The following is a 24440-nucleotide window of genomic DNA, read 5'->3' as shown; positions in this document are numbered from 1 at the left end:
ATAAGATGGCTATTGACTTTCTAGCACTGGGAAGGAACCTTCTGAAGCATTTTCTGTTTGCCATCATCAGGAACAAGGTGCTGAATTAGAAGCACAGTTGATGCTGGTCTGGTTCAAAACCCCCCGATTTCCATTGGCATAAGGGAAGTGCTTGTAGCAAAATTAGTCCAGTGGAATATGCAAACAGAAGTAAATTCCAGGTTCCTCCCTAGCCTTTTATAAAAGGACATGGCATTTTTTTTCTAGAAAAGGGAGTTTGGGTTTGTGGTTTTGGTTTTCTTTTTCCCTCAAAGGACATAGGAATTGCATAATTTTATACTGAATTCAGTTTTTACTGTATTCTCAGTAATTGGTCTCTATATACATATATTTTAGGGCTTCTTTAGTCAATTCTTTCTGTGTTATTGAGGAGAAATTTATCTCAATATTTTGAGTGGAATACTACGGTAGATCTAAAAATTGCCTGTTCTTTCCTATCTGGGAAAAGCATGCAGTACTGAGTAGATAAAGCAAAACTTCATATTTATTTTAGATAATTTAGTCTCTAATTATACAAAAGTGATGTGAGAGAGATACACAGAATCTGACCCAGAATTATGACTAGAAAATAATAATATTATCCTAATTAAAAACCATATAAGAGTTTATTATCCAGACTCAAATCCCTGACAGACTTGTATGCTCAAATAATCGCAGCATTTGCAGGCTAAAGATTCTGTAAAAGTTTCATGGAAAAAAAAAATCCCTAATGAATTCTCAGTGTTTTTTAATATTGTGCCTCTTCAACAACAATGATGGCTTTTGGGGACTCTTGCTCACTTATGGGACATGTGGGTCATTCAAAAGCTTGAATATTCATTATGAGATGAGCTGGAACTGGATGTGCAATATGTTTGGTTGAAAACTAAATTTTATGTAAATTCTGCAGTGATGTTTTCTGGCTCAGTTAGAATCCATTCTACTGTTTATCTTTATACTAATAATGGTCTCTTGGGCTTCTTTTTAAGCCTCTCTGTATACTTTTTTTTCTTTTAAAATGAAAGATGAAGATCCAAAGAAAACAATTTTTAAAGATAGAAATAGAAACACTAGGTAAAAGGAATTAGCAATGCAATCTCTGCATATATTATGTGGAAATCTACGGCAAAATTGCAGCTTGGAATTTTATTCCTAGGACATTAACTGTTTCATGTTTGAGCAGCATTGCTGCTCCGATTCCCCATTTTTTCAAAACCCCTTTGGATCTGCTTTTTTAATCTCTTTCTGGATGTTTTTGTAATATTTATTAAAATATTCCTTCTCCAGAATGATAAATCCAGTTGTCTGGAAGAAATAAAATCTGTGGCATAGCTCTGAAATGAGAATTAACCTTGATTACTACAGTAATTTACTAATCAAAACTGGAGACCTGCTAATCAAGCCTGAATTACCAGCTGCTTGATTTTTATAGTGACATAACCAAAATTGAACATTTGGTAAACAAGGGTCTTATTTATGAGGGGGAAAAAATTGGCATATGGCCATATTCATCTTAATATATTTCTCACTATATTGTTGTGATTTCCTTATCAGCTGACATAGACACCCCCTTCTAACTTAAGCCATCCACCTTACCCCAAAATGGTGAACACTGAATTTTCGATTACCCTGGAACTGGAGTCAGAGTAGCCAATTTCTCATTTTAAGAGGTTTTCTGATCTACCTGTTGTTTTTGGACCAGGGGAGGAGAATGCCTGATGTATCACGGTAGCCTTGTGTTACAGGGCTAGCCAGAGAGCACCTTGGAATAAAGGAAGCAGAGCACTGGAAGCAGAAAGGAGAGGAATGGAGAAGTGCCAGTGAGCAGACAGCTGGGGAAAGCTGCAGGAGGAAATGACAAAGAGCATCCATGCGGCGCTGGTGAGCCCGGGGCCGAGCGGGACAGAGGGACAAGCCCCGGGGGAAATGTGGCACTGAATCCCCGAGGGAGAGCCTGCCGAGGAACCCCCGGCCGCTCCCGTGAGTGCATGGACAAAGCGCCAATTACTGCAGCCTAGCTGCTGGGGCTGGCATTGTGAAAGTGTTCGTCTGCTTTCTCTAAGTGCAACTAATTTCATGTTTTTAATAATTTTTTTTTTTCGGCCTGATTTCTGTTCATTTTTTCAGCTCCCAGATGGCATCCTGTATCCACCGACACAGAAAATAATTTCCCAGTATTTTCTTTAATGAATGACCTATTATGAACAAGCAGGAAAAACCCATATTGTGCAATTCTTCCACAGAAAAACTGATCCTTAATATAAATGGAGAAAAGCCCCCAAAATGGGAATCTTTTTTGTTGTTTGAGCTGTGCTTGGTATTTCATTAAGGTGGCTCGTGTGGGTTTTTTTTAAAGTCTTGTTCAATTGATATTGTCATGGGTAATTGTGCTGTTAAAAAGGTAAAGAACAGAAACACAAAAAGATTATTTCTAGAATAATGTTTACAGCATGAAATTCTCAGCTAGTCAGGCTCTTTCCCATTCTCTGCTTGTTACTTTAGCCCTAATTCCCCATTCTCTCAATTCTTAGCACAGAAAATATATACGAAAGCTAGTGCTGCTTCCATTTTTTCACCATCTTATCTCACAAACCTGAAATAATGTTTTTCCCTGTAAGCCTTAAATGTACTTACACCTAACAGGAATGAAGGGGAATGGGGATGAATTAAAATTGTTCAATGGTTTATAGCCAGGCTAAACCTCCAAGAACACCAGTTTGTGGTCATTGTATGTTTAGACATGACCCTGCAAAGCTTCCAGGGGCCACAGCTCAGCATGGGCCAGGCTCCCCTGCAGCAAGTGCAACCCAAATCAGAGCAGCGAAATCCTGCTGGGATCCACAGTCAGTCTTCAGAAGGGTTTTAAGTACCAGGAAAATGTGAGCAACCACAAGCTAAAACAGAGTGCTACTCCTAGTTATTGTGTACTCTTGGCAGGAGGGCCATCCATGAGGATAAAGATTCCAGATTTCAGGAATGGATTCTCAGGCAATGATTTAGAACATTTGAAGGCCAAGGAAATAAGAGTGAAACAAGTAACTTAGAGTTAAGCAAGGGGGGATATTTCCCCCGACCACTGGAATACGACTCTGCTCCGCTCCAGTTCCCATCCCTGCTTCTCCCTAAAGCCACAGCTGTGCACCCAGAAACTTGCCATCAGAAGGACTCAGCATTGCTTCATGTGTTTAGGATGACCTTTCTCCACCATCAAAACTTCAGAAGCCCAAGAAATCCACCTGGAAATCTGGATAATTTCAGACTGCACTAGGACATAACAGGAGCTCCAAAGAGGACATGAAGTCACAGAGGAAGAAGTACTTGAAAGGAGGGACTGATGGCTTTGGAGGGAGGGCAGAAGAAAAGTACAAAACCACAATAGAAGTGGTGGCAGAAAAACTGGGAAGAGGGAGCAAAAATGGTAAAATGACTCCATAATGCTTTACTGGCTCTAAAGCAAGGGAAAAATATAAAAGCATTCATTTATTCTTTTTCAGCCAAAGGAAAAAAATAGGGCATAAAAAGAGAAGAAAAAAAAAGTGCAGAAAGTAGAACATGTGAAGAAAAAAGCCAGCAAAGGAAGAGGAAATTAAGAGAGAGGAGAAACAAGTGCTGGAAGTAAAGGACTGGATGGTGGGGGAGGAGGCAGCACAAAGAGATCTGATGAACAGGGCTTTTAGGTAAGTGAATTTTATTTGTATATGTCATTTCCTACTTTTTATTGCATTTCTCTGGCAACCATCCCACAGTTCCATAACCTGTGGGTGGGTGGGAGGAGGTGGCTAAGAGGGCAAAATGGTAGTTTTTGGCAGAATATTGACATGACTTGAGTCAAGTCATTACTTGTGGTTGTCATTAGACAAATAGTGAAAGTGGGCTAATGGGGCAGGTGTTTATGAATCCTACAGGCCAGAGAAGGCTCAGTTTTCACAACCTGACTCACATAGAAAGGGAGAGGCCCAAATGATTCAGTGCAGTGAAAGCAATGGCGAGCAGTGATTTCAGCACTGCAGAGGCCACAGGGACTTATTTCAGATTTGCAGGATGGTTCTGTCAGGTTGCTTCAGCCTCTCAGCAACTTTGGAAGGTGGGCACTGCATAGGTTTCTGTATTGGGGACTTCATTTCTTGCTATCACTGGATGGAATTATTTTTCTGTAGTGCAAAATGAGACCCTAACGCACAATTCTAGGGAAAAATATGACTTTCATGAAAAATGTTCTGAAGTCCATCTTTTCTGGGTACTTTTGTTTCTTTTTGCCCTCTGTTTGACTCTCTACAGGCTTTTCCCCCTAATTATCTTGAATTTAAAACGGAAACATTTCTAAAACATACAATGTCAAATAAAATGAGTTGGGATTTTTGAAGACTTTAGAACACACGCAGTAGCTGCCACCCTGAGTCAGACAAAATATCCAGTGTTTTCCCTTTGAGAGTGAGAGGAGCAAATGTCTGGGGAAAAAGTGTATGAACTCTGATATATCTCTCATACAGAGCAATCCTTCTTCCCCTGTGTGCTCCTGCCCTCTGAAGATCAGTGTCAGAGACATTTTGATTTGGAGGCTGGATCTTGATCATCATGTTTAGTAGCTAGTGATGGATTTCATTTCCATGATTTCATGTAATCCCTTTTAATGGTCCATTTACACTTTTGACCTCCACACCATCCTATTGCCATGAGTTCTGTAATTTCATTATGCACTGTGAGGATAAAATACCTCTTTTGTTTGTTTTAAGACTGATGCCTGATCATTTAGTCCTAGTCCTTGCATTTGAAAGAACTGATAAATAATGTCTCTACATGTTAGAAATCAGGCTTTTGAAATAAAAAAGCCTCTTTCAGTTGTAAAGCCTTGTGATCAGGCAAGATCCTCCTTCTCCTCTTGTGAATCCTTCTCTGAAAAAAAAGAAAAAATTCCCAACTCCAACTGCAGCCTGATGAAATTAAAATTAATTAAAGCAAAAGTAGTTTTACAGTGTTCATACTGCACAGATAAGTAGCCTTAGTCTTATTTTATGTGTCCTGCATGGTTCCCATCTCGTGTCACATTACGGTGTTCGTTTCAGTTCCATAGATGTGGAATAGCCCATTTTAAGGCCATTTTCTGCAGCCCAACTATTAAATCATAAGCACAGTAATGGGAGAATATGATCACTGAGTTCTCTGCAAGTGCAAGAAGGGGAAGGGCTTGGAAAGTCAATTAAAAGATAGGAGTAGGCTTTGTACAAGACACCTGAGCATGGACAGATAGCAATCTTCAGTGCAGTGGACTAGGGTGTGAACATACCAGTTTCCATGTTCTTACAGCTGGTAGCTGTCCAGCATCCTCTCTGCACCACCCCCAGTCCTGTGTTTTGTGTGTCATTCCAGTCAGATTGCTGAGGAGAGAGACAAAGGACAGATTCCAGGATAAAAATCACAACTGCTCTGGAAATGCACTGTGTGTGGCAGTATCTGGAGCAGCAGTGAGAGGTTAACAAAAAGAATTTGACTCTAACCCAAGAATCAAAATTAATGTCAGAGAATTTAATGCAACACAAGGTGTGATGGAACAAAGACTGTTGGGGGGTCTCGTTTTGTTCAGTTATGACAAGCAATATTCAGCACTTTAAAAGAAACAACAGTGTAATGGTTTTCACCGAATTGTATGAACAAACAGGATAACTTTAACAAATATCACAAAACATGTTACAAATCAATTGTATTGAAAATATATTAGGTTTCTTTAAAAGAAAAGATCAGAAAAGGAAGCAGCACAAGCAGGAGGAGAGACAGCACACAAAGATTTACTTCTGAGTGCTACAAAATATTGAACTAAAAATAACATTAAAGATGAAATTTGCAATGAATCTCAAGCTGCTAAATTCCCAAAGGCTGGGTCTGCCAAAGGCTCTGTTGGTTTCCTCTGTTCTTTTCTGTCTTTATTTAAATATTTTATACAGTTGTCTATGTTCATGTGTAGTACGAACTGTCATTTATATTTCAGTCCACTCTAAAATGGATCTTAGACTATCTCAAGCTGTGCACTGCAGTGAGGAGTTTGGAACTGAGAGGTAAGTTGAACTGGTAGGGACAAATGAAGACTGATATTTAATGTAGTTTTTGTGTACTTATATTTTGCTGTCATGTATTTTGCCTTAAAACTGATTTGTAATTTTCTGCATTTTGTGACATTATGATAAGATGTGATGCAAGTGGGGTTTCCATTTAGCAAATGCATTGATGTATTTTTGAGTCAGAGTGGTTGAATTCTGAATTCTGATCTTAGGCTTTCATGTCTAGCAGTAACAACACACAAGTTTGGATCTGCAGTCTTAAATGCTTCTCCTTGTGCTTTGGACTTTCCAAGGTAACCTTTTTAAAACAAGACAGTCTTGAGCTTATTTTAGATTCACTTGTGTGATAGGCCCACAGGGTGCTAAGCATCCTCACGTCTCCATTGTCTTAGGAATACAGGGCACACCTTAGCCAGAAAAGCTGGGACTTACCGTGGAGCTGGATCCGCCACCTTGGGAAAGATTCTCCCACCCTCCTGGTGTGGGGGGAGGAAGCAGGGGGACCTGTTCTGTCCCCGCAAAGACAAATTGCAGCAGTCGTGGTGGCTGGGGCACAGCCAGAGCTTCCTAATTGCTCCCTGCAGGCTGGGAGCCCCCCGGGCTGGGCTGGAGCGGGCACTGCCAGCAGGGGTGGCACCGACCCTGCTCCATCCCTGCAGGAGGAAGCGTTCCCTGAAGGGCTGGGGATGCTGCTGCTGCTGCATCCTGACCTTAGCTCAGTCCCGTTGCTGATACTCCGTGCTATCTGTTAGATTAGCTAAGAAAGGTTCAGATATACTAAGGTGGGATTTTGCACTTCTTTTACACCAGCATGAGGAAGAACAAAATTCGTAGTGTTGGACTCCGTTTCATCAATTTGTATAAAAGAAAGAATCCTTAAGAAATTGTGTTGCTTTCTTGCTTCCAAACAGTAAATCATGCAGAAAAAAAATTTTAAGTAGTGGCTATGAGATTGGGAAGTCTAAGAAGCTTTTACTGCTTGGGAGCTTTGACTATTAAAAATTGATAAATTGCCATTGAAATACAAGCAGCTCCACAATATGATAGATCAAAGTTCATTTTTTTCCCTAATGCAGAGTTAACATGAGCAGGCTTACTTTTTGCTCATCTTCTTTGCAGATCAAAAACATTCCTTTCTTTTTATTTGAGTGATCAATTTACTAGAAGAGCCCAATGTATATGTTGTGACTGCAGTAAAATTCTTATTCACAAGCCCTTAAGTACTAATATAGCTCGCTGGCATTATGCAAACCTTAGTACATCTCAGCACTGCTGTCCAAAGTGGATAGTGTGTCTCCTCCACATAACACAGGTGCAAATTGATTAGTTATAGTTCGTGAAGTGATAGTTCTTAAAATATTTTGACCCCGTTATTAAAAAGCTAACTCTTCTCAGTAGTACTTCTACATTAAGTTAGCAGAAAGACTTCAGAATGTTGTGTTTTAGTGGATGGTATTCCATAGAAAGGACTCAAATGACTGAATGTAAACCTTGGAAAGACACTTTGCTAGTAACTTTTTTAGAAATCTATTAATTGCATGTCAGTGTAGCTATATGAGTTTTTCTCTTTTGTGTATTAAATATCTCTTATTACTTTCTAAGCATCTATAAATCCACTCTGTGGCAGTTTGTATTTTTTGAAAACCTTTTAAATTAAGTAACACAAAAATATGTAATGAACATGCAACATTAAACACTTTCAAGGGCAGCAAATATGATCACATCCTTCAGAAAATATTTCTAAAATGTGTGATTTCCAACCCACTAACTTACTTGTAAGTTGGGTCAAAGCTGCAGTTGATAACAAGGTCTTGTGTATCTGGATCTTTGGGAAAACAGTGTCTGCCAGTATAGCTGGAAGAGACAGACATTTCTATTTTTAAGATAGTTCTGTAAAGAAAATCCTCTGTGGGTGTCCACACTTGGCAGCTGATCTCAGGCCTGGCATGGTGTGCACACACTGCCACAGCTCCCATCATCCCAGGAGGAGAAAAGTCTTGCATGTGGCCCCAAGAAGGTTCAATCCTGGGGAGCACGTAAGCACAAAATTAGTTTTAAACTTAAGGGACAATATATAAGTTAGATATAGACTTTGCTAAAAGATGCAGGATGAAATACATATATTATAGGAGGGATATAGTGTGTGAAAATAAACTGTATGAGAAAGCATCTATAGATAGCTGGGAAGGTAATAAAGGAATCCTTCGATTTCAGTTCAAGGAAAACTTAAATTTACTGTATTTTATTTCACAATAATCCTTCAGTCGTCTACCACAGTTTGTGTCTGGCCATGAAATTTTCATCTATGTAGTGTTATTCTTTGGCATGTAAAGATTTACAGTCTCTGAGCCTGATTTGGCTCATCTTGGTGCTGATGACAGAAATTCCAACTTTGCTTTCAAAAGGCATGATTGAACCAGTTAACATTTCTTTCAGCCTTGCAGAAGGACATATTGCTTATTTTGTATCTAAAGTATGCCAAAACAAAATTAAGACGCTTTATGAACATTGCACGGTAAGTCAGAGGCACATATTCCTAAAACTCAGCATTCCTTCCCGCCTGCCTCTCCCTTCCCTGTTGCCCTGTGGTGGCGGGGGGGGGGGGTGCAGCCGCCCTTACCCTCAGGCTAAAACCGAGACCGCTTACGGCGGTCAGGCACCGAAGTTTAACAACTCACTCTGCACTTAGGGGGAGAGCCCATAATCGTCCAGCTCCGTGATCTACGTGTTCTTTATGATTGGTTCACGGTTTCCCCTCCGTATTTTATGTATCAAGTTGTTAATATTCATTTCCCTTAGTTAATACGTAGAAGTTCTAGAAACTTCTATGCTACTTGAACCGCCATTGGTTCCTTTCCCAAGTCCCGCCTCTGTGTTAATCCCATTGGTTCCCTCAGCTTCAACCCTGTCTCTTTCCCCTTGTCCCATTGGCTGCATTCCTTATCCCCGCCTTTCCATCCCCCCTATAAAATCCCTGGCCACACTCAGCGTTTTTGGCTCCCCCTTCCGGGGCCCTTTACAGCTCTTAGTTCCTGATATCTTCCCAATAAACCTTCTCCGTGGAACCCATATGAGGAGTCCCCTCCCACTTTCTTCCTCTCTGCCTGTGCACACCCTCCAGTCAGCCAGGAGAAGCTCCATTGGGTGAGCAGCTCACTCTCTACCCTTTTCGTGTCAGTGCCGCTTTGTACCAGAGGGTGCAGCTGGACCTCCGGGCTTCTTCTGTTGTGGCTAGCCTGCAACCCATCGCCCTGTTTTATACTGTACTTTTGATAATGTGTCTGCATTCCCACAGCAATATTCTTCTGGCACATCATAACGCAATAGTTTTGAAATATGCTTTTCGTGTGATGTGTGAAAACATAAAATCTATAGATGTGCAATATACATGGATAAAAGAATTCCATATTACAATATCTAGCTACAAGCATAATGGAAATTGATGAAAAGGGAATCTTTCTACTGCTGGGATTTTAAAGAATTAGACAAATGTGTATAGTTCAAATAGGCAGAATTTCTGCTTCTTGTCACAGAAAGAGCGATGAACATGTATCAGAAGAGAAAATCAGCTGCTGCTTGGTAAGTACCCTATGATTTTTCTTGACTGCTGCCATTTGGGCCCTACCAAGTCCAGTACTTACTGTGCTGATCAGGCTGCTGGCTCCTTCTCTGTTATTAGATCACTCAGAAAGACAGTTTTCTTAGAAAAACTAAAATTATGCCAATGCAATACCATCTCTTCAGAAATACTTTTATTAGTTCATTTACATTTCAAGCTGGAGCTAAATCAGTGTATTGGTGGAGACAATTCTTGGTCCAGTCTTTTCATGATGGAGGCAGAAGAGATTCCTAGAGAAGTGACACTGAATGCTGTTTTTCTCTTAGTTTTGTAGGCAGTCCCTGGATAGTGCAATATTATGTGAAGCAAGTCTTTGTGATCTATATATTTACGCTAAGTGATTTTAATTCTTTTTTTTGTTACTGTTTTAAGAGTAGTAGCAGTAGTAATAGCAGAGGTAGGAGTATTATTGGCAGCCCCTCTGTCCAAAGAGCTCATTAAAGGACAGCACTCTGGAGATGATGCCCTATCTGACTGGAATCAGCAGGACACAGGAACTGCGTCCCATATGATGAATAACAAAAGAAAGGGTAGTTTACATTCTTTGATACATTTCTGCTCGATTAACCCCCAGTGGGATTTTACCCCTCCAGTCACATTTTTTTGTTCCTCTAATCTTCTTTTGTATTTGCTCACTGACCCCGAGCATGTATTTGACTTGTGACCCTATTTCTGTTAATAAAATACAGGCCATCTGACCAGCATTCACACCACTCCACTACAAGGTGATGATTACCTCATTGTAACTGCTGGGAGTTAGCAACTCGCAGGGTAAGGCTGGTGGTTGGGTGGCCTGGAGATAAGATAACCAATGAAGGCAGCAGAAGCAGTTCTGAACTGTGCCTTCAAAACCAAACTGCAGATAATAAACTCCTTCAAAATACCTAATTCTATCCATAGAACTGCATCCCTCCTTATGTATTGTTCAGCTATTAATTAGTTGATAATGTTTAGGGGATCATGGCATGACAAAAAACAATTATAGCTATAATGTGGAAATTTTCAGTATCCGTATGGGTGGTAGCTTATAAAATCAAAATTACCCCATTTCCATTTTGAGTTATCAATTATAATTATATGTCTCATGAAGAAAAAATACATCAGCACTCAGTGGCAATAATTTCAGTATAGTGTTTTGAGGCTAAATTAACACCGGAAAGCATAGGTGATCTCTTTCTAAGCAAAGTAATATTTGTTTATAAAGCACTAGCAGAAAAGTAGGGCGGGTTTTTTAAAGAAAATACGTAGTAATGAACTTACTCATGCTTTCACCAAATCCTTAAACCATGAATCTTATGAAAGGCACTGCTAATTGTGTGTTACATGAAAAAGTCATGCCAAAGCCATTTATCAGATATGTAATCTGTGTCTCTGTTTTGTGACAGGAAGCCATTATTTCCACTGAAAAAACAAATCTGTTAAATTTGAACTATTAGATTACAGCAGGGTTAGGGCTGCTTCTGTGCTGTAGAGTCACATCAGGGTCACAGCCCAGTTCTTGAGATGTACTGCAAGAGCTTCATATCTGATTAAGACAAAAAACTGATAAAAATGTAATGCAGACTAACAATATGGAATTATCTGATGCAGTTTGGGGGGATAGGGGCAGGGGGTATAACATCATTCAGTTTATTTGCATATGTTTGTTCTTTCTACTGAAATCAATCTCTTTGAAGGAAGCAAGAAAACTTTAGAAAAAGAAAATATTATTAATGCTGGTAAGAGAACACAGAAGAAAATCTTTAGTAAACATTTCTTTTCTAGTGTTGATTATCATTCTGTCTAATGTTTATTTTCATAGTTTTCTTTGATCCAAACACAAATAACAATAAAGTTAGCTTCATTTCTTTGAACTAACAAAACTATAATGTGGCCAAATTTGGAACAAATTTTTAAGTGGCTTTTTTGTTTTTCTTCAAAGCCACATACCAGATTTATAGAGTAGATATTTGCATAACTTGCACTCTCTCCTGTATAGGAATGTTTCTATGGCTAGCAGTGATTTATCTGCTGTGGGCCTCCCTCTGCCTTTCCTGGAAGGCTGAGGGCTCTGAGCACCTGGACACACACTCAATACCAGTCCAGGGAGCGCCCAGGGCTTTGGGTCAGGACTCACCCCATGTCTCATGGAAGTTGCTGCAGTTTGTAGGGACTGACTGTAGCTCTGTGGGGCTGGCTCATGGGTGTAAGCCCAGAATGTGTCATTCCACCCTCCCTGCATCCCTAGCCCAGCCTCCACTGCAGCCAGTGAGCAGAGGAGCAGGGCAGGATGGCAGAGCACCAGGGCCCTGCCCATGGGCACCTCTGCCCAAGGGGAGCCCAGGGCACAGGTTCTACCTTTACCAGCTGCTCCCATCAGACTCTGACAGACGATTGTGTGCTGTAGACTTGGAAACAACCACATTCCTAAGGTAAATATTGTGCAATTGGAAAATGCGTACTACACTATTTACCACAGTGCTTGAAGTTGAGCCTGCGTTGCTGGGGGTATTTTAGTCTGTATGTATTTAAAAACTCTGCCAAATCACAGATCTGCTCAGGAGACCTGGCAGCACCTGCTGAGGCAATGGTGAAGAGTCTGTATCTGTGATGGGAAGTATCTCTGTCACCCTCAGATTACAGCCAGCATGTATTCTGGCTGTTCAGTGCAGCCCTCCTGCATGCAAATACTGGCCCTGAAAGTGGTGGAAGTTATGAATAAAGAGCACAAGGTCCAACCTCAGTCCATCAGCTACAGAAAAGCCATATGCTGGATAAACCGACTGCTTTAAGTTTTTTCAGGATATGATAAAGAAACATGAGAGATTCTCAGGTTCTCTAAAACTCAATATGTTTTTTGCTTTCCCATTACATCCCTGTGTTTGTCCCCCTGCTTAGCCTGGCTGAACAAGGGCATCCAGTCTAATGATTGATTGCCTCTGAGAGCACGTCCAAGTTTCGTTCTTAAATCAGCCAGCATGTGGTTGATGACAGGGACAAAGCCAACCCTCATCACTCCCTAAGCAAATAATCTTCCTCTTTATTGTACACTTGATGAAATTATGATTTCACCATTGAAAGAAGTATCGGAATTTCCACCAGGTTCAGGTGGATTTGGACGTTGACTTCTAGGTGCAAATGGCTTCTTAAAGGGTTACTTTTAAGTAAGTAGGTGTTTCAGTTCTTCAAAAGGTTATAAAAATAATAGCAAATGCAAATAACATGACATCAGGTATTGCTAAAAAGTGTCACTAGCAAATGGGTGGTTTTAAGGTTAAATCAGAACTAATCCCAGTGACTGCAGGTGACTCACACTTGAGTAAGAATGAAAATTTGGGTTTTCAACTGTGTAGAAGAGTTTTGGCTGAGCCTTTTAATTTTCGTTGGGGAGGGGGGAGGTGAGGTGGGCATGTTGTTAGTTGGGAGTTTTGGGTTTTTTAATAAATAGAAATCAGTTGTTAACTTCTGTAGTTTGTTCTAGTCAAAATAAAGTACTTCTGTTCCTAGAGGAGGGAGTTCTGAAATGGTACCTAAAGGTCCTGCCTAAATGTGCAAAGCCCTTCCCTTTAAAAGATCATCTCCACTAAAAGCACAACCAAAAAACACTCCTCACTTAGTCTCCTCTTTTTTTTTTCTTTCTAACACTATGAAAACAGGAGAAACAGAGCTGATACTTTAATTATTGTGCAGTTCACTCCATATGAATATAGTTAGTAATATGGGACCGAAAAAACTTCACACATCCAGGCTCTGTTTCCTCAATTGCTGGCAGAGGTAGCGTAGGCACAAAGCCCAGAATGAGTCCACAGCAACATCCACTGAAGATGTCCCAAGGAATAAAGCTTGCAAAGTTAGAGAGCTTCAGAATACCCATCTCTTGACAGAAGAGTGTGAATCAGAGCACTTCCAAAAGTCATTAGCTTTACATTCTTACTTAATTTTAAGTAAAAGTACACAGAAGTGCTCACATGCTAGTTATGGAAGGAAACAGAACTTTGGCATGGAGAAGCAGAGTCCCTTGTATTTCCTCATCCCCAAGACTGCTCAGAGCTAAGCACAAAATTGTTCTCCATGTTCTTCCTTCCTCCCTTTTTGAAAAAAAGTGTTTCTACCTTGCATTTCAGCTAAAATGAGCAGAAAGCCTTGCAGATGGGTGTAGAAACATCTGCCTGAGCCTGCAGAAGCCTGAAAGAGCAGCAGTGAGAGGTATAATGCTTGGAAACTCCAGAGGGTTGGCTATGCCTGTGTGAAAACTCAGCATGTGTTACAGCTCAAAATAAATGGGAGTCCATGTACAAATAAATAGTATATAGCTTACTGTAGTGATGGCTGCATTTTGGAGGGGTGGTGTTTGGTTTTTAATATGCAACTAAATAATATTTAATGTTCTATTATTTTTATGTTCAGGTAAAACAAAATATTTGCAGTTATTGTGGGAATATTGCCACCGATGGCCCAGGCTGAGGTGGGTGCAAAGCTTTTGCGGTGCCTGGCAAAGGATGTGGGTGATGTCCTGGCCCAGGTAATTGGTGTAGAATATGTCTGTCTTGAAAATTCTTCTTCAGAATGTAGCACCACTGTGCTCTTCACATCCAGAGACTGAAACAGGAGCTGTGCCTCAAAACCCTTGTGTTGTATAGTCCCATGTTAATTCCTCTTCCTTTATCTCCAGTAATTTTCCTATGGTGAGTCTGGTCTCTCCCTTCTGCTCAGCAGGGGGGTGGTTGTTTTTTTCTTTGTTCTATTAACTTTGTCATAACTATTATCTACTATATTCACATAACAACCACTATCAAGCTACTAAACAGTTTTCAAGTAAATTAAATCCCCCTTTTTAGAACAATAAGGAAAGGGTTTTACTAAATAAATACATAAAGCTTCTCTTAGATCATGCAATAAGGAAACTGAATATAGAGCTAAAGTTTCCAGAGCTTGGGAGGACAAAGGAGCAGTTTACTACAGAGCTTTTTCCCAGCACTCAGAGCTCTGATAGTCCTTAGAGGAAATAATAATTCTTTCTCTTTGTCACTCTTCTCTTGGTTTCTTTTGTTGTTTAGGATTAAAAAAATAAAAAGTGTAGGTACTACTTACAAGGCAGCTTCCTTGATGTTTCTGGTAGTCCAACCAAGAGACAAGATTGTGTGTATAGGAAGGGGAGATGAACAATTCATCCTGTAAAGGAATTAAAAACAAAAGTGGAAATCCATTGTAAGAAGAGTGGTGGGGATTATAGCTGCATGCTTTCACTAATGACTTTGCAAACATTTAGCCAGAGATAGCCCAGAAATCCAGTTGCACTTTATTTAATATTCAGATAAGGACCATTCACCTGCTGTTAAGCTACAACATCTACAATCATTCTTTGAATACTGATAATTATGTGAAGCAGACTCCCCTAGAGGCTGGTAGTCTAGTCTGGATTCACCTGGAATACAAAGATGAATAATATTGCATATTACATGCACCCAAGTAGTTGCAATTTATAGAAATGTCCATTTATACTCCTGAAAAAAAGATGTGTATTTCCCTAGGGGTACAGTATATGGTGATAAAAACCTGTGTGTGGGGACATTTTGGATTGTAACTCCTAGCGTGCCTGTTGATTAATTAATAAACAAATAAATCATTATATTTATCCAGATATCTCACTCTGAGCCCATAAAAGAGAAAATGTTAGAAATGAATTTTGTGTGCCTTGCCATAAGGAAGGGTTACTCAGAGAAACCAGAAATGAGTACGAGAAGTGGCATCCAAATGGCTCCAAGTTGATGTGTGTGCACATTTTTAAAAGATGAGTAGCATTATGAATCTGCTCTCTTTGCCTCCTCCTTTCCTCCTCTTTCTCCCATCAGGTGCCTTGTCCTTGTTCTCCCCTCTCATTTGCTGATGGCTGATAACACCTTATCTCCACCAGGGAAGCAACCGGGAAGTTTGCTCCTTCCTCACAAGACTGAGGGTATAATTAGAACCACGCACCTGCTCAGTCCTCCGGTGACTCAGTTAGTCTACATCCATGTCAAAATCCATGCTGTGAGGGTAATTTGATCATCTCACTTACTTTTTTTCATATACTTTATATGAATAAGCCACCAGAATAAGCCTCCATTGAGTTGGTTCAGTTTAATCTCACAAATTTGTGTCAACTCTTTGTTGCTAGAAGAATTTTATCATTTGATCTCATGGTTACGCTTTAGTAGACCTTTGTACTTATTTTATTTCACTCTCCAGAATACAAAATTCCATTTTTGTGTCAAAATCATCTCTTTATTATTATCTATTTATATTTCTGTGATACTTACAGACTTCAACTGAGATCAGGGTCTTGTTGTACGAGACAATACAGAAACACGCAATAAAAGAATTCTGGTCCCTGGAGCCTTGTAAGCTGAATAAAAGCTGGGAGAAGGGAAATATTGCCCCCATTTTACAGATGGGAAAGTGAAACTCTGACAGTCTTTCTGTACAACGCAGAGCAGTGTCAGACAGCAATAGTGAAGAGAGAGTTCTGAAAAAGCAACGAAGTCCAGAAACTGTGCAAAACAAAGGTGGATTTAAACCCTATTACACTGGCAAACATCCATGCAAGTTCAAATAAGTTATAGCTGTACACTGGTTTCATTTGCACACTGAGCATCCCAAGGCTCCCTTGGCCTTCTCCATCCTTTGTCTCCCAGACCTCCCTTCAAAGGCAGATGACAACATTTTTTGATGCTACTGCCTTAGGCTCATAAGAGTTAGTTTGCCACTGCTTCCTCTAGCACTTAAAAAAAATTTACCTCGAGCCCTGCGATGCCACAGGGGTGTCAAATCTCTCTGACTGCAGCAGCTTCCAGGCTCAGCAGAAATACATCAAGGCTCTGTTAGACTCTCCTTCCCAACATCCGAAGGGTAATGCAATCTTTTTGTCCTTGAACTGAGCCTGGAATCTCCTGCATTAGAATACTTTCCCTCTGCTGCTCCCAGAAGACCCTGCAAGATCCCAGGGAAGCTGAAGTCAACTGAGGATATTCACTCAAGACCAAGCAGCAGAGCAGCACTTTGGTGTTCCCTGGAGACAGCAGAAAGGAGAGGAAATGATAAGTTCACCATCTCCCTTTCAGAGATGACTAAATATAGGAGGGGAGCCTGCCAGGAAAAGGGGGTGAGGGGTGCAGCAGTTTGTACAGAGGTGCTTGTGCCCCCCTCAGATCTGCTGAGCTGCTGCAGACATTGGCACACCAGCCTGCTGAGCTCGGTGTGCAGAGCCCCGTGAGCCAAACTCTTCACCATTCCAACTGTACCACTACAACACTGCCTTCTGACTAAATACCGGTTCAGACTAATTGTGAAGGATCAGATAACAGGAAAATATTTCTATTTGACAGTCTACTATTTTTCAATTGTTCCTCTGTTACATATCTAAGTAAACATTTGTTCCACTTATCATTTCTGAGCAAAAGACATGAATCATTTGACTAGTAAAACCACAACGACAGCTGTTGCTTATTAGAAACAGTCATCTTGTTCAAGGGCCTGCTATGGAGGAGTTCTTCAGGAAACTGTTTCTGCTTTTAGTGCTTTACAGTGCAATGAAAGCAAAGTTGTAGAAATTAGGGCATTTTTGTTTCACTTACGTGATTGGCAAAACACCCAGGCACATACACACACACACGAAGCAATCATTACAGCTGAGCTACAAGCCCCCAAGAAACAGGAAAATACTCACTTAAGAATACTACTAATGATATAATACTTATGGTCTTTGTGGCTTTTATACAGAGCTCTACATTATAGTGAAACAAAACCAGATTTAAGGGTCCCTTGGTAAGCAGGTTGTATGTTTGGGATTTTGGTGTAGGATATAATATTTATACCAGTTATTATGCATGTACCAGAAATATGTTTTGCCATTCATGGTTTTTCCAGCTCTCAGGAACAAATTAACCTTGGCTTCATAAAATCCCTAGAAGCCAGTCATCAGTGGTCACTACTACATTACTCTCAGAACAAGCTTCTTGAGTCAGTGACTTAAAAAAAAGAAGAATTTAAAAAATTCTGGTCAGGATGGAAAAAGCAGGGAAGGCAACAAAATACTTTTTAAATTAGTGGAAACAAAATAGGGAAAAAAAACCTTGGACCATGACGAAATCAAAAACAATTAAGTGAAACCGAGTCAGGTTAGACATAAGGATTTTTCCCTTCCTGGAGTGCTGGTTCAAAGGCATTCTAGATCATACGGGCCAAAATCTGATTGTTTCTGTGACCTGTATGGAACAAAATTGTGTTAAACAGAGGCCTAAGAGCTGGGCATTTTATCAGACAAAATCACTGGAATGGTATACCCTGTATGATGCTCTTTTTGTCAGCTTGGAAGGGAGAAGCCAAAGACTAAATGAGCGTAGAGACTGCACTGATCCCAGCAGAGCAGAGGGGAGGAACCTTGGCAGGGCAGTGGAGAGATGCTACCAAGTAGTCTGCTCAGCTAAATAGCAGAGCTTGTGGTTTGTGGCTGTTACTTAGATACCTTTCAAACCTGCAAAATTAATTTTAAAACATTAAAGAAGAAAGAGTTAAAATAATATCATTTTAAAGGATTGTTGGATTATGGCAGAAGAAAAGGAAAGCAAAACAGGAAAGCAATGGAGAGAAGCGAGACACTGAGGAGGCAAAGCTGAGGTTTATTATGGGTTAGAAATCTGCAAAACCAATTCAATAATAGCATTCAACGAGGTTTCTAGAGATCTTCTCCTGCCCTTCATTCACCCTCACAACGCTCACTGATGGGAGTCAGCACTTCGCTGCAACTGGATATTTAGAAGTCATCTGTACTGTGTAACATGCCTGTTCTTACTAATCTTAGTCAAGTAAGTAGTCCATCCTCATGTGTCATCCCACGAAGTCAAATGTGCTATTAGCATAAGTGATGATTACTTACCCACGTGAGGTCCTGCAAGGTTGGGGCTCCCGGCATCAGTACACTTGACATGGCAGTCTTTCTATTGTAATTTTATAAAATGGGGCCCAATTCAGTTCAGAGGTGCCTTGAGGAATAAGCTGAACTTAAACGGGTGCTCAGTCCTGTGACTGGACCTCTAAAAACCATTCATTGAGTGAATACTAATTAGTCAGAGGAGGGTTATTAAATTATAGACTCGGTTCTTTATCGTTGCTTAGAGCACGATACCCTTGCAAGTGCCTGAGCAAAATAATGCAAATCCAAGCACGCAGAGAGGGAAGTTAAGGTGTGATTGCTTTCCTTGGTAAAAACAGGGACTGCGGAAATGTCATTAGTAAGCAGGACAGAGAATCCGTACATGTCAATGGGTAAATTTCGCTCCAGAAGACTGCAATGCACTGAAAATGGACAATACTGGATACTGTAGAAAGCTGCATCTCACAGCTGCACTGGGATGGAAAATCTCCCTCCAGACAGGTGGATGGAAAAGGCCTGAACCAGAACCCAGACAGTGGAAATCTGAGTTGGATGAGCTCTGAATCAGGCCCTTCCTGAGCAGGCACCCTCAGACACCCTTGACAGGGCTGAGTTCTGGAGGATTGTGTAAAGTAACACACTCAGCATAACATCCATAAACTGATCGGTTATCCCCAATCAAGTGCTCAGTGCAAGAAGGAAGCAATCATGTCCCTCTCCTAGGGAACAGCACCTCGTTGCTGCATGGATACATCAGGAAGAGATTTCACTCATGCTAAGCACATGATTTTAATGTGTTACAGGTATTTCTAACAGCTGACAGTCTCTTGCTTTTTGGATTTCTCATAGCTTTTCGTTCTTTACCTAATTTCTGAGCAGCTCCCAGCCTGAGTGGCTCCTGTGTTCTTTCTGAACCTTGGTTGTAAGATCCTACAGCTCTCACAGCATTTACATATTTTGTGAATACTGCAGCAATTCCTTGTGACCTTTGTGATCATCTCCTTAATTCATAGTTCTCCTGATTTCCAAAGTGTAATGGATGTAGGAAAATTTTGGATTATCATTTTCTAACCAACTAAGTCTCTGCTCTGCTCTTTGCTACATGTGATCTGCTACAGTTACAGAATGCATGAGTAGTCTTCTGTGTTTGTTGGGTTTTTTTTAAAAAAACTGGATCATTGAAAAAGTCTTAATCAGAGGTACAAAAAATACTGCCCAGCTGTTAGAGGGTTTGGCACAGTAGATCACAGCAGATTCAGTCTAACATTTGATCTTTGCTTTGCTGGCTGTATCTGTTAAAACAACCTGCTGTTTGTGTGCTGCTGCACTTCGGCTTTCCAGCCAGGTGTTTGTGAAGAATTGCATTTATTCAATTAGTACATAAATGATTGCCAAATTATGTATACTAATGGCATATATGCAGGTCAGTCCCGTGCCGTCACACATGCAAAGTGCATTTTACACAAGGCATCACTTAGACTTCTGGGGGTAGGACTAAAATCTGAATATTAAATGGCAAATTGATCCTCACTAGATGAACAACAAAGAATCATCATTGTCAATATTAGTGAAAAAGTGTTAATTTTTTTTTATAGTTGTCTGGACAGCATAAGTTCTTATTCTGTTAGATTTGTAATGAAGTTCAGACATTTTCAGGGTTTTGAGGCTTTTGCGGTCTCATGCCTTTGTACAGCCTAAGAACGTGCCCACACTTTAGCCAGCAGTAATCCATGTGAAGTCATGAAAAAGGACTTTCATGCATGAAAATTAAAAACCTTTGGAAAAAGCTTGCTTGATCAGATTTTAAAAGATTTCAACATCTGTATATGTCCACCATTATGTTTAAAATAAGCATTTTTTATTTGCTAGCAATCCAAGGTTCTGATTTTATTTTGATTTTCCCATTAGCCTGGCAGTTTAGCCAGTAAAATCCTTTTTATTCTTCCCACTGGAGTAACAGAGAGAAATGCATTTGGTTCTAGTGGATAGTAGTTGATTTCATTATCATATTATAGAAAATAAAGATTACAATTCCAAATGATTTTGCCTGCAGTCCACACACTAACCATGTAAATGGCAATATGTGGAGAAGTTGACTACATCATAAAAAATTTACTTCCTGCAAGGATTTTCTTGAATTGGTTTCAAAAGAATCTGCTGTTTGGTCTCTTTCCTGTACTGAAATTCTAGAGGGTAGCTGCATTATGTTCATGTAAAACATGAGAAAGGAAAAACTCACTGAACTCTTTCTTTCTGCTACCAAACATAACTGTAGCTTAGAAAAGGTGCCTGAAATCAAAACTCTAGACAAATACAAGATGTGTGCATTTTAAGATAACCACTAATGGAAGGTGAAATACTCTTCTCCTTCCCTTGGCTGTTGTGAACGAAGTGGCAAAGGTTGCATCTAATGATGATTTGAATATTCTGCCAACAGTTGGGGATATTCTGCCCCTGCCAAAATAAATAAATAAATAAATAAATGCTTCCAACTCCCAGAGCAAATGCCTGTAAGTCTATAGAAAACAAATTAGAAATGCGTTATTCTCAATGAAAAAAGTCTCCACAAGAGCTATAATTTTATTTTTTTTTAGTGCACAGAATAACATAAATCAAAAGAAGCAATAGTCTACCTTGTGTTTTGACTACTTTGACCCTCTTCAACCCCTGCCAATTTTTATCTCATTTTTGTTTAACTTTGTACATCAGAGTTTAATTTTAAACCTGGTCCTGAAGACAGTGATGTATAGGGTACATCAAGTATAGCTTAAATTACCCTCTCCCCAGTGATTTGAAGTTGAGGGGAGGGTCTTACTCTGCAGCAGGGTGGGAAAGAGAAATGGTCAGATGTTGCCCTTTGAACCTGACCACCCTCAGCTACAGAAACATTTATGCCAGAACATCACTTATTGATTTTATTATATTTTAGGATCTCTTAAAACTGTTGGTGAAGTTTGCCATATATTAATTTTTGACACATGCATATAAAAACAGAAATATGGGTTGAGCAGAAACTATAAATATAGACAACACTGCCCAATAAACTTACATCCTTTAACTTACAGATTTCTATTTCAGCTGATCATTCTGAGCAGCCTGTCTTTGAAAATAAATATTACCCTTCTGATAAGCTAACCAATTTGAAGATTGAAGCTGCATTTGAGGATTAAAGTTTTTCTTATTTGATTATTGTTGTGTCTTGTAGCAGTAGAAGATAAATATTAATAGAATGTTACAGCCCAATTCTGCCCACTTTACTTGTGTGAGCATTTCATACCATGAGACCGAACGAATTATGCAGGATTTGGCCCTTAAACTCAGCATTGACTGCTCTGTTTCCTCAGTCCACTAAGAATAAGTCTCCCGTGAAATGTTACATGTACCCGGCAAACTCCTGAAGCCACTGCTGCCACAGAAAACTCTCGCTGATGGGTAGCTCTGAGAACTCGCCATCCAATTATGTACCACTGAGCTGTGTATGTGTTTTTAGTGAGGAGAACAAAAACCACAAGAAGCGCTCTACAACAGACCACAAAATGGGTTTGGCACCTGTATCTGCTCGGAGCCGAAGTTTCGGAGTTGTGCTATCACATGGCCTGCTGACCCCGGGAGAGCCAGGCTGACCTTGTCTTACACGCAGGAGTCTATTGCTATGGCTCCCCTGGGAGCACAAACCAGCTGCAAACTGCTGCAATGATTAACCCTTATGTGTTGTAGATGTAGCATCAAGTCATGGTAATAAAGCTTTCACTGCATAACAGATCTCTTGCTTTGTAAATTGTTACTCTTATCAGCTGCACTGGAGGATGTTACCCCTTTCCTGTGAAGCATGACTGCTGTGCTGCTCACTGGAAAGGAGGCCACATCTATAGACTGGGTGATATTTATTCAATTGCTTTGAGAACAATGCAGAGAACACACTTTGTTTAAGCTAAAAATGCAGTGTGTGAAAACAAAACAAAAAAAAAAACCCACCATGAAATACTCATACATATGAAACAATATATTAATTAAACTCCAGAATGCCTGTAGCAGATTTGAATCTGGGAATGCCAGATTTGCTATAACAGACAACTGCATTGTTCTGTTGAGTCCAGGCTCCCATTCGTAGAAGTAATTTATACCTAATGTTTTGTAAAAATGCAAACTCTTCCAGCCTGTGACTCACCTGGACAATTACAGAATATTGCTGTTTGGCTGGAAACAGAATGTTTATAGCAATCAGCATTCACCTCCCCAAAACGTAAGCAGTGTAAGTCTTATTTTGTCATGCACTTCAAATATGAGACCCAGTTCTGTGCTCTCCTGTTTGCCAAGCAGCCAAGGGGAGTTGGGAGCCCATGTCAGCTAAAATCCAAACCTCAGGCCCGTGAACGGCCCCTGGCTTCCTCAGAAATGTGATGCCTTTTATCTCAGCATGCTCCCTGCCCTCCAGCTCTTCCCTTGGCAAATCTATGGCCACATCAAGGCGCTGAAAGCAAAGGTGACTTTAATGTAAGCCCCAATATGACACGATACTATCTGCTTTAGTCTGCAAAGAGCCAGAAACACTGTCTCTGGGAGATGGAGGGTCTGTGTGTGTCACAAGGGCTGTCACTGCCCACAGTACCTAGTTCAGAGGGACTTTCCAACATTCCAAGAGCCAAGAAAAGCAAAAATTACTTGTTCAACGTATCCAGCCATGGAAGCAGCAGTTCTATGTGGTTTAGGGCCACAGGACTGTGGTCCTTGGTATCACTGTCTCTCTACAGCTCAAAGATTAGATGGACCCAGAGCATTGCAGGGCTCTGTCCACAGCTCCCGGGGGCAGTTTATAGTTCTTACACACAACCTTTTTCAAAGGATAAAACCAGCTTCCAGGATTAAGAAAAAAAATCCCTTTGGTATAAGTAGTGGGGAAAATAAATTCAATTTAAGGAAACAAAAATTGGTTTCCCTAAAACAACTGAGGTCTTACACGTTTTGGGAGAGGATATTGTTGGGGACTGCAGTACATTCATGTCACTAGCTGCAGATTGAGAAAAGATACTGGGAAAACTTTTCCAGCTCAGGAGTGACAACTAGGAAGGAGGCTATAGTGAGGATGGGCTTCCTTGCAAGATTCCCTAGTGTTCAGAGGGAGTGAGTTAATGCCCTTTGATAAGAGGAAAATTAACACCACTCTGTGGTACATGACTCATCCCCTTCTCCACATCTTTCAATCACATTACTTCAGCCTGCCCTAATTAAACACAGGCTGATCTGCAGGAGCCATGCTTGGGCCGGCCAGGCCAGGGCTGTACCAGGTATTCTTTATTTCTTAACGAGGAAGAAGCTGCTCTGGACTAATGATGCTTTGCTGTTTGGTGTCTGGATTCATCTGCTTGAAAAACAGTGCAGATAGTTTTATTGCAAAAGTTAGGCTAGAGTGGGTTGTTCCTCACTCATTAGCACTGGGAGCATTTTGCTACAGGGACTGCAGATGAAAGCAATGAGTTTATTCCTCTTTCCCCAACTCCACCTCCTTAGGCAAATCAGTGCTGTTATTTTAACTCCAGCAGCTAAGAAAAATACTATCAAAACCTCACTGAGTCCAGCAACAGTAACTATAGCTAGAAAGACAGTGACCAGACAGTTAAACTGGCTAAACAGGGTGGGAGGGGCAATAGCTTCACTCACTCCCTCATCAACTCCAGTTGCTCCTGTTTTTCTCTGAGTAGCCAATGTGGTCTCATAGGTGGAGGCTGTTGGCCTCTGAAGGGAGCAAAAGTTGCCTGTTCCCTCTTTGGAGGATGGGGGAGGGTTTCTTCGTGTTGGTACCTTGTGTCCTGCCTGGGTCCTGCGGGTGTGAGAGGCTAGTGAGGAGGGGGGGGAGGGGGAG

The 24440-nt window shown here is 40.5% G+C and overlaps 2 long non-coding RNA genes across 2 annotated transcripts in view; both read left to right on the top strand.

Moving 5' to 3' along the window:
• The window catches only part of LOC108448364, a 61697-nt gene extending 58175 nt beyond the window's left edge, over window positions 1–3522 (top strand). Inside the window, exon 6 of the long non-coding RNA XR_001864260.1 lies at window positions 1764–3522. This is a non-coding gene — a long non-coding RNA (uncharacterized LOC108448364). The remainder of the gene's footprint in view (window positions 1–1763) is intronic.
• A 32-nt stretch (window positions 3523–3554) lies between these two features.
• Window positions 3555–22342, top strand: LOC108448363. The gene is made up of 2 exons (XR_001864259.1): window positions 3555–3695; window positions 6002–22342. It is a non-coding gene; the product is annotated as an uncharacterized LOC108448363 (long non-coding RNA).
• The last annotated feature ends 2098 nt before the right edge of the window (window positions 22343–24440 follow it).

The sequence above is a fragment of the Corvus brachyrhynchos genome, unplaced genomic scaffold (genome assembly GCF_000691975.1).
Source record: "Corvus brachyrhynchos isolate BGI_N302 unplaced genomic scaffold, ASM69197v1 scaffold26, whole genome shotgun sequence".
NCBI lineage: Eukaryota > Metazoa > Chordata > Aves > Passeriformes > Corvidae > Corvus > Corvus brachyrhynchos.
The sequence above is the reverse complement of the archived record's forward strand: the minus strand, read 5'-3'. Positions and strand labels throughout refer to the sequence as shown.